Source organism: Lottia gigantea (assembly GCF_000327385.1).
Source record: "Lottia gigantea unplaced genomic scaffold LOTGIsca_193, whole genome shotgun sequence".
Classification (NCBI taxonomy): domain Eukaryota; kingdom Metazoa; phylum Mollusca; class Gastropoda; family Lottiidae; genus Lottia; species Lottia gigantea.
The window spans coordinates 211544-222793 of NW_008708372.1; the positions used below are offsets into that span (position 1 = coordinate 211544).

At 34.7% G+C, this 11250-nt stretch overlaps 1 protein-coding gene across 1 annotated transcript in view; it reads right to left on the reverse strand.

Moving 5' to 3' along the window:
* LOTGIDRAFT_249377 (hypothetical protein) overlaps window positions 1-11250 on the reverse strand; it is an 86267-nt gene that overhangs the window by 36082 nt on the left and 38935 nt on the right. Inside the window, exon 5 of the mRNA XM_009052972.1 lies at window positions 4450-4455. The gene's annotated coding sequence lies outside the window, so the exon portion shown is untranslated. The remainder of the gene's footprint in view (window positions 1-4449; window positions 4456-11250) is intronic.

Genomic DNA, 11250 nt, shown 5'->3' on the forward strand with positions numbered 1-11250 from the left:
TTGATATACAACGACGCGATGTCCAGATTACAAATGAAGGTTTAATTGTTCGACTTAAAGTCACTAAAACGATTCAGTTTCGCACTAAGGATATCTTTGTATTATTGCCTCATTTGCAAAATCACCCGCTTTGCCCAGTAACTGCGCTTCATAATATCTTATGCCTTCCAGGTACTCCGCTTTCCCCGCTCTTTTTTCGTTGCAAAATGGCTCTTTCCTGGGTTACAATACTTTTTTGCGATCTTTTCAGTATATTTTGCATGTCATTGGGTTAAACTATAAACTCTATGGCGGACACTCCTTTCGCCGTGGTGCCGCCTCTTGGGCATCTTCTGTCGGTTTAAGCGATAGCAATATCAAACTGCTGGGTTATTGGTCCAGCGAGTGCTTCCAGCGTTATGTGCATTCCGATCTACATCTTCGCCAGCAGGCTATGCATAATTTTTCATGCTTAATCCCTAAAACACTTTAAACAATAGACACAACGTCATTTTTTATACAAGTATACGTGTGGGTTTGGGATTTTATGTTGTAAAAATGTTTCGATATTTGTTTTTATATGTATTTGTATGTAACTTTCATTCATTGTTCAATTACTTGTTTTTATTGCATTGGATTATTACTTGAAAATGTAATAAATGTTTAGCCACTTTTATATTTTATTTCAATCCTATTGTGCAGCTATTGCAACTTATTGAACGAAGGACAAAGGGTTAAAGTGAAGATTTTGTTAAATCTAATTTTAACTATGACCTGTAGTGTACTCGCTGACCTAACCTGACCCGACCTTCACGCATATTCATAAGCTAGCCTCGTTTTGTTTATAGCCTTGCTTGCCTTGTTGTGCAGTTAGCGTGCTAAGCCTTGATCGCTTATTAGTTTTAAAACCCTCCCACCCTCCCAGTAGTATTACTGAGGGTTAACGCTTAATTAATATGCTTTATTTGGGATTTTATGTTGTAAAAATGTTTCGATATTTGTTTTTATATGTATTGTATGTAATTTTCATTCATTGTTCAATTACTTGTTTTTATTGCATTGGATTATTACTTCATTGTTCGTCAGTCTTTTAGAAACAATATTTCATCTTTCTGTCCGGACATAAAATATTGTATTGTATACCAGTGTTTTGTTTCCTTTATAAATATGAATATTATTAAAATAGTATGATAGTTTTGATTGTTCTCTGCTCAGTGAGTTAGATGCTTGCTCGGTAACTGGTAAAGGTCTAGTATGGAAGGGCAAACCAGTCATAATTAAATTCAATTCACATTTGTCTATGTCAATTGTAAAATGTTCAATGACAAATGTTTCAAGTGAAGATTCCATTTACGGAACAAATTTTACGCAAGCACTTCCTAAGTTGCTGACACTATAACACGTATCAATTCTCAAAAGGCAATAGTTAAATGCTATTTTCACTAACGAAAAAGCCAAAATACTCAATACTAATATGAAAACGCAAATGACAGTGATGAAACCACTTATTCATTTTGAAAAAGATTATGTTGCTGTTTTACTTCATTGTTCGTCAGTCTTTTAGAAACAATATTTCATCTTTCTGTCTGGACATAAAACATTGTATTGTATACCAGTGTTTTATTTTCTGTATAAATATGAATATTATTAAAATAGTATGGATAGTTTTGATTGTTCTCTGCTCTGTGAGCTCGGTAACCGTTCAAGGTCCACGGTTCAATCCCGATATGGGTCGAGATAATACCTTCGGAATTTTCAACCTGGTTTCCCTTTTCAGTGATGCCGTCAAGAGGGGCTGACATGGAAAAAGCGTCAAGTCGTTCGGATGTGACAATAAACCTCGACAGTTGGAAATGATGCCTCTGTCCTGGCAAAATTCTTGCATGGCGTTGTCAGTTATCATTAGCCCACATAGTGCAGAAAAATAGGACGTAAAACTCCATTTCATTTTCATATTTTCATTTTTTTAAATTGTTCTTAAGCTTAATAGAGTCTTACATTTCTATTTTCTATATACTCTCCTTTATCATTACAATCAGGATCCTGTATAACAATCTGTACAAAGGATGTTGAAACAGCATCAATAGATGATAGAGAACCTGATACTGTATATGTAGGATTGGTTAATCCAGGTCCTAATTCTGGTTGTTTTCCGACTTGAATAGTTCCTAAGATCTGTCTAGATATATCTAACCGATATACAGAAGCAGTAGTAGGTTGACATCTAACAGTTATATTTGGTTCTAAAGCCTGGATATTGGTACTTGGCCTGATGTCAAGTTGAGCTGATTTTACATCTGTAATCGAGAACACTTGAAGTTGATCGATTGATAATTATTGTAATAGGCCCTAAAACAAATTATATTATTTCTTAATTTTTATGTGTACACTTTGGAATTACATTTTATTCGGATGAATTGTTTGAATGTTAGGATAATAATACAAAATAAACGGAGCATTAACGATCCGAACCGCAAAACGAAACCCGAAATCCAAACAACATTGGCGAAACTGTTTAGAATGAATGTAACATGGATCCTTAAAGGCTTGCAACTAGACGACTACATTCTATGACCCTGGGCTATGTAGTTACATCTGAATCACAACTTAATTGTTCAAATAAGCCTATAGCCATTTGATGAAGCTCACTAAGGCACTTTTGTGGCATTTTGTGGAGATGGGTCAGACTTAATAAATCCAACCTCTTTCAGGGCAGTGGCAAGCGTGGTAAATAGCCATAAGTACCCTTACAGCTATTTACCACGGCGTGGAAAATAAAATTAGTCATGATCTGATATTCCTATCGGGAAAAATTGCTTAAAACTACCTAAATATTCAAAATAACGATTCTGAATTAAAAAACTCATCATGTTCATTAAAAATTCCCTTTTTGAAAAAAATGTCGTGTTTGTTTACAAATAAATGTCAAGGCCGATTGTGAAGAGTTTGCGGTTCAAGGCTGAATACTTCTCAATTCAAACCTATCTAAAAAAAGGTTCCTCATTGTATGAAATTTGTATAGATTCATTTGTTCTTTCGGCAAAAGATTTTAATTACAAATTAGTCAAAATTTACATTTAACCTTGTTAATGAATTGGAAAGCAGCCATATTACAAGTATATCTATTCAAAATCAATTCAGGGCTAATCTTCCCCAGACGATCGGAAGGGTATTTTGTGTGAGAATAAAAAATAAATTCCTGCATTTTATGCAATTTATCACCTAACATTACTACGTTTTTACAAGTAACTACAGTGGCATATTTAGAGAGTAGTGCCCTCGAAAAGCCAAAAAGGGGGTAAATGAAATCTTGGCTACGCCACTGAGTAAGTAATGTATATTTCGACGAAAATTGTAATGATGTGTCCTTTCTAAAATTTAGTTACCACGTTTTGTCTCCATAGGCTAACATGGTGACATTGGCCTAATTTAACAAGTTACCACACCATGGTATATAGCTATAAGGGTACTTTACATTGTGGTAAATAGCCACTGTCCTTTTTATGTTATTTACTGTGTATGATTGATGGCATCATAGCCAAAATGCTTGATTTGCCAACATGAAAATTTGACAATGTGTTTTATATCTTGTATCAAATACTTTTAAGCAGAAACAAGAAAACGGGCCTGATCATATATATATCGGGTCATTCGTGAGGGAATCTTAAACCATCGTATGACCGTCGGTTGAGTTTTTCAGGCTCCGGCAGCTATTTCGTGAGTGATGGCAACATCTGTGGCATGCCAAAAAATGTCCACAGGGCGTTGCGAAGGTTCAATTTCGTGTTGAATTCGTCCAGATTACGCGGAGCCTTCGTGACCACATACTCTCATTATGACGTACCTTCTTCATTAAATCAATAAGGCGCAGACAAATAGGACGTAGAACTCCACTTATTTCATTTAATTTCTATTAATGACGTCCTGTAGCCAATTTCGTGTGCAGTTCTGGTGTCATCGTGTGACGTTCTGGGTGCATCGTACTCACGTCGGTCTTGGACTGCTGTCCTAGTTATCTTCGCCTGAAATTCAACTTTATGGCCATCTTGTGTCAATATCTGGACGCCATAATGAAAAATTAAATGAAATAAATGGAGTTTACTTTTCTTCACCTGATTGGGCTTATGGAGAAGAAACGTCATATTGAAAGTACGATGAGTTCGAACATGGTCACGAAGGCTTCGCGTGATCTCCCGGTGGTATAAAACTTTCGACCGACCGTTCAAGATTACCATTGATGTGTCATCACCAACCAACAAAATCTATTGCCTATCAAACTCAAAGATCATCGGGAACAAAACACACTATACATTTCAAAATTGTTAAAATCGGACAGTCTTTGCTGACACCGCGGGACCATCGTGATGTCATCGCACTATGATACGGTGGATCCACGATGGATCAACGATGGTATTGCGAAGGCTTCGCGTAGTCGTATGATTTTCCTACATCAATCTGGCAGCTTCTTGTTTTCTTCGTGAGTCAAAAAATGTCGAAGATGACACGATGTGCCAATGTTCCTCCAAGATGGCCTTACGAAGGGTAATAAGAAATTGAATCATCGCAACGTCCTTTTTTGACATGCCGAACATATTTCAATCGCCCACGAAATAGCTGCCGGGGCCTGATAAACTCAACCGACGGTCATACGATGGCTAAAGATGTCCTCACGACCGGTCCAATATTTAAACAATCAGACCCGAATTAGAGCATTTCCTTTATCATATGTGATTCTGGTGTCAAATTTTGCGATGGTTTGCGAACTAATGGCGAAGGAAAAGGTGGACAATCCCAATGCCTCGCAATGATATATGCAGGATGTGATTCTGCGATGATCGCAAGGCATCACAAGCTTTCTCATTGGATCGCGACAGCTTAGCATGAGCGGAAAAACTTTCAGTTTGTGGAGATGCATTCACGGCTTGCAGTGTGCAAAGTTGCGTGACTGGTCGAGTGATTTAAGCTCGCACGTTGAGCAAATTCTTTTACAGCTTGAATGGAACAGCCAGAAAGCCCCGTGAGTTTGTACCCATTGGTCATGGTCAGCAGAACTATCACAGACTTATCGCAGATTATCGAAAACTTTGCAGAATCATATTTCAGAAATTTTAATGGGACTGCGTCACTATTTCTACAATTTTGTCGCTATCAATCGAAAGGAATCAAATAACTTTCCACATTTCCTCATGGAATATATAGATAATTTATAATAGAAACTAAAGTTCGCTATCAGATTATCATATTATAGTATTAAATGTTTACAACGAATGACTTTCTCCAAATTTGATTTATTGTCGAGATATCTTCAGCTTTACGTATGCTGATTTTAGTATATATCACACTACTGAGTAAACTGGGCTAGCTGTATTGTATTCTGATGACAGGGTTCTTGTTCAACTCAAGGGAAATATTTCTGAATATACAGCCATTGATTTCAAACGCCATACGAATTCATACAATGTTCTGTTATTACAAAACATTCCAATAATAAAGGAGACTAAATATTATATCTACTTGCCTACTGAAGTACATATTATGTATGTATGTAATAATTAACAAATTTCAAAATGGCGGCTAAATTCCACGATCATTTGTCCTGAGGTATTGCTGGTGTTTTCATATGGTCTTGTGAACTCCGTCTTATCGAGGTTTCACTGAATCTAAAATATCTAACGTTACCTACCTGTAATCACGTTTATCAAACACAATACTAATAAATAAAACTTCATTTTGAGTGATTTCGCTTCTTTAATCGACAGCTATTATATTTTACTTCCTGCTTGTCGTCACCATTATAACTATTACTTGACTGGTGATTCATACTAAAAACTAGTTTAACAAAAGGTAAATCTATTTATGGGAAATACCAAAAACATGATATCTTTGTAATTTCTAGAGTGCCTGCCGGGAAGAAAATTTAGCCCGCCCTCTCTACAAGCTTCTGCCTTTAAAAGTGTTAAAAAATTCACGGCTGGATTATTTTAGTTAGAACTTTCAGATACGTTGAAGAGTACATTTCTTTATATTTTGGTGTATAGTTTTCACAAATTTTAGCAACAAAAATTTTGAACCCACAAAAAAGCGGAATGCCCTTTTAAACAATGAACCCCGAAAGTTGCCCTCCCCACCCCTCCATTGATCGGTCTGACCACCACTGAAACTACTTCTAAATATTGTACTTCCTGCTTGTCGTTATTATGTGAAACAAAATACCTATCTTAAGGTAATCGCGAGTTACTAACAGTATTTATTATGAAAGCGTTAAAGGGTAATATTATGCAATTTATTTCGAATGTACAAATTACATTTTCTTAGGAAAAACGATGTGATGTTTCTAATATTTGTTTTTAATTATTAACACACATTTGTTTATTCAAATAAAAGAACTTATATCTTAAAAATCCTGTGCTTGTGCTTTCGCAATTTTGTCATTAGTACAACCTTTACTGTTCTGTCTGTCACATTGAACTTTCATTTTATTTTATATATAATGTTCTCGTTTAAAATGTACTATTTGTCCTCAATTGAATGTGCAAATACAATCATAGTGTATGCAACAAGGTGTATAAAATATATATTTCTTTTAACTGTATATGTTAAATACAAACATACTTACAATATTTTAGTGTTCTTCAGAAGAACATACAAGATCAAACTGATCAAACTGAATTTGTTTAAAACGGATTAAATTACAAACGGAGAGTACTAATTGTTATTTAAACAGCTTGACCTAGTTTTGGTGTTCGGCTTTATAATGGCTCGATATTATTAGTTAAAACCTTTTAGAAAACGTAGGAGACACATTTCTAGTTTATTTTACTCAAATTCGTACAGTAGTTTTCTAATAGCTTCCAAAAAGTATATAACTAACTTAAAAACCTTATACGTAATGTTTTAAAATATTTTGGCCTTTAATAAGTAACGGCTGGATTATTTTAGTTAAAACTTTCAGATACGTTGAAGGGCACATTTCTTTATTTATGATATTTAGAATGGTAGTATATATATTCTAAATTCTAGCGTGTAGGTATATGTTGATGCTCATATCTGTATGGGATGTCCAATAGTTTGTTATACAAAAGCAATCTATTATCAGAAAATCCTCTAGAAAATTTTATCGGACATCAACGTCTAGTGTAAAATTACTTATACGAAATCCTGCCTAATTACACAAAAAGAGCAATACTTGAGGTTCCATAGCCTCGATTACAGCAAAAGTTTTAGATAATCAATAATAGATTGGGTCTGGATGTTCAGATGATATAATATGAATATAAATTCAAATAAGTCTTTCATGCAATATGAAGCCTTACAGATGTAACTGGCGATTTCGGTTGTATAGTTACATCTTCAGGCGCTATAAGTTGGATCTTGATTAATATTTGTATGGACATAAAGGATGTTGATTATAATAGAAGTAATAGTAATAGAAGTTGTCTATTACCCTGGTCGATTGCATTAACCCCTTCCCATTATAAATCCTTAATTTGTCGGGATTTTTCCTTAGGTTTCACCTGAAATCTTTTTCCTAGGCTATACCAGAATTTAGTCTGGCTGAGTAGGACGACTTAAATTGTCCATGAATTTTATTCGAGGCTACAAAGCGCTCAAAAAGCCCCCTATAAAATTCAAAATCACCCCCTTGGAGATTATTACCTTCAATTTGAAAAACTAGGCACGCCGCTTTCCCGTCCCGCAGACCGCAACTGGACCAGACCTCGGCTCCCCTTTCGATTTTAGGGAACTAGTCATGGTGGGACCCCCTTGTACAATTTTCTAATCTACGAATGCGGAGAATACATCTTTATTGAATACCATTGACTATTTAGTGTATTTTCTAAATGTTTTTTGATTCGTGGAGTTGCCTGTGAATGGGGATGACTGACCGTGAAAAGCTTTAATATTTTTCAAAATGACTGATTTATTTTGGGGAGGAATAGATTTGAAAGAACTTTTGTATGGAGGAATGATCTCACTGAGGTTGAGAAGAACAAAGTTATTCACGTAATTAAGTCTAGTTATATTTATTCTCTAATGACTAAATGCAACTGAGGGAAGTTATATCGATTTAGAAAATACCAAAAAAATATCAGACAGTCTGCGTCAAAGAATTGTTACGTATAGGTCAGACTGACCTTCGTGATATTTCCCATTTTACCCCTCAGTTATCTCGAAAAACAAAAGAATATTTTGAACCAATACTGTCGGTTACAGGAGACATCAGTTGTACCATCATAACGTCAATGTGGTAGATTTACTAAAGATGGTATTTCTGTGTAACATCATAATACCAACAAGCAGGAAAGAAAGGATTTCGATATAGTTGAATATGCTGTAAATTATTAACGATTAAGGACGTACATTATACAAATAGTTGTTGATAGTAGTCGAAATCATCCAAAAATGAAGTTTTATCTATCAGTATTTTGTTTGAACGTGATTACAGGTAGGTAACGTTAGATATTTTATACTCGTACATAATATGTATATTATAGTAGACAAGTTGATATATTGTCCTCTTAGCTCTCAGCTTCCTATGTTATAGAAATAAACTTGTTCTAATCATCCTGATAAATTCCACCAAAACGTTCTCGTCGTTCTCATATGTCTGTGTTTAATCTTAATGGGACAAGTTCGACATCCGTTTGACCAATTGTACGCTAGTCTCGAAAACAGACATTTTTAGATAAGCTAATCAGTAATATGTGTTCACAGCTAGCCATCGAAATTTAAGCCTTCAAAAGCATATGTGTCAAGAATTTTCAATGTTAAAATGACAACTCGTCATTTTTTGAGACTCTACCATACATAGAAAAGACATATATAGAAATAAAAAGTAACATTTCATGTTTGAAGGATTTTGAAGGAATTGTGCGATTTTTGTACAGATCTCGACTTCTGAAGAGTAATTACATATATTCAAGACTAAAATCAACTACAGAAAATGGAGAATCTTAAACGGACAGGTGGGCTATACATGTAATACTGTAATCTATATGGTTATTTAGAAACAATCAATGCGGAATGATTCAAGGCCAAGGTATAATAATTATTCATCTAAGACTTTTCAACAGATAAACGTCGACTGTTCTCTTTATATTTCAGTTATTAAATCAGCTGAACTTAACATCAGACCAAGTACCAATATCCAAGCTGGAGAACCAAATTTAACTGTTAGATGTCAACCAACTACTGCTTCAGGTGTTACATATATAGAGCAGATAGATATTCCTAGGAGAGAAGGTGTTAATATTGAGCAGAGTTTAGGAACTATTAAAGCGGGAAAAAAACCCGAACTAAGGTCTGGATTAACCAGTCCTAAATATACAGTATCAGGTTCTACTGATGCCGTTTCAACATCCTTTCTACAGATTGTTATACAGAACCCTAATAGTAAAGATACAGAAACTTATGGATGTGTAGTATTTGGAGGAGGAAGTGATGGATTTTCTCATGTAAGTTCAACATCACGTGATGTCAGAGTACAAGGTAATGTATTATTTCAGATCTAAATATATAACATATTAACATTTGTAGTCAATTTCGAGTGTCCGAAGGATGCTGTAAAGCACAAACGGTCAAAACCTTGCCGCATTTCATAACTCTAGTTTTAACTTTTGGATACAAAAATATCTAGAATTCCTAAAATGGTAAACAATCACAATTTTTGTAAAGTGTTATATCACAGAGAATATTTTGTCTCCAATAGTTTTTAGTCACTAGAAAATAAAAATGTAACGAATTTATCGTGATCTGAATGTAATCAGGTTGATCCTTGATTCATAAAACCTTTTGTTACTTTCAGATTTTATAAGTGAAGGTGTAATCAATTCGAGTATGTAATGCTTTAATCATCATAGTTTTAATTGAAATCTACGTCGATCATAGAATCATTTATTGTCGTTCTAGATGCTTTTAGTTACAAACAATATTGTATTTGTCTTTTGAGATATAAACTTCCACAACGTCGATAATCTAAGCTAATGTTCACATCTCACCGTCGAAATTTAGACCTTCAAATCCACGAGTGTCTACAATTATCCGCGTTTGAAAGTTAAAGGTAGCTTGCCAGGCAAGGTAATATACGCCCACTAGCAGCTTTGATTTTAAATAAAAATATTTGGCAGCACAGTAAGTATTACCAGTATGAAATATTCAACCTTCAGTCATACACTTCTGATTTTCATTAGGGTTCATCTTTAGGGGATTACATACACGCACACCAAGTTTCGTCAAAATCCATCAAGATTTGTGCCTTCTGGAGTGTTTACGAGCTAAAAAATTTTCAAGAAGAAGGGCAATAACTCATACTAATTATTTTTCTGATTTTCAATAGGGTTCATCCTTGGGTGATTACAAGTTACCAAGTTTCGTCGGATCGTACCTTGTAGAGTGTTTACGAGCAATTGTGGACGGACGGATGGACGACAATATACGCCCCCCATTACACGTGGGCGTATAAAAAGACGACTTTTCTCCAGATTCTACCATGTATAGAAAAGACATGTATAGCAATAGAAAATGTAATTCCTAGGAATTGTGTGATTGTTGTAGTACTTTCGTTTTTTATATTAGTTTACTGAGTAGAATACTAAAGGCGAATCTTTTTCTCTTTCGAGGGCTTTTAAGCTTGGTAGAAACTCGGTCATTATCCGGCTTATATACCGCTTCCTAATTAAATAAAATGGTAAATATGTTGAATGATCAATCGATATTATCCCCTATGTGATGTGTTTAAACATTCCAGGAATTTTCAGAAATATTTGGAACATCTAATTCAACCTGTAACATCAAAGAGATTTGCCACCATAGGTTTATAAAGTTTATAGCATTTATTTAAAATACAGCCGTTGTACAGGTTCCATGGACATGATTACCTCTTCAGTGTCTTTTCCATGGTTTGTTCAATTCTTAATTTTGCAAAAACACATAAATTCCACTGCCTAAAACTATTCATAATGTTCTTATTTATTCTTCTTTTACAGGTTCTGTTGTGTTTCTTCTCAGTGCCTCGTTCTTCAATTTAATTCTATATTATCTATAATTGTCGCTTTGATGTTATAATATGTACATTTATTTTTACTTACCGTTCTTATTTAAGCAAATCGTATTGACACAGATCCAAGTTTGCAATTATATAAGCGAAACACCTACAACGATTTGCCTACGATACACATTTATTACTTGACAAAGCACTCATCCAAATTGACCAAAACGTGGCTCACATCGCTTTGGTACGTTTTGTTTGAGAAAATATTCCGAGAACGCGTT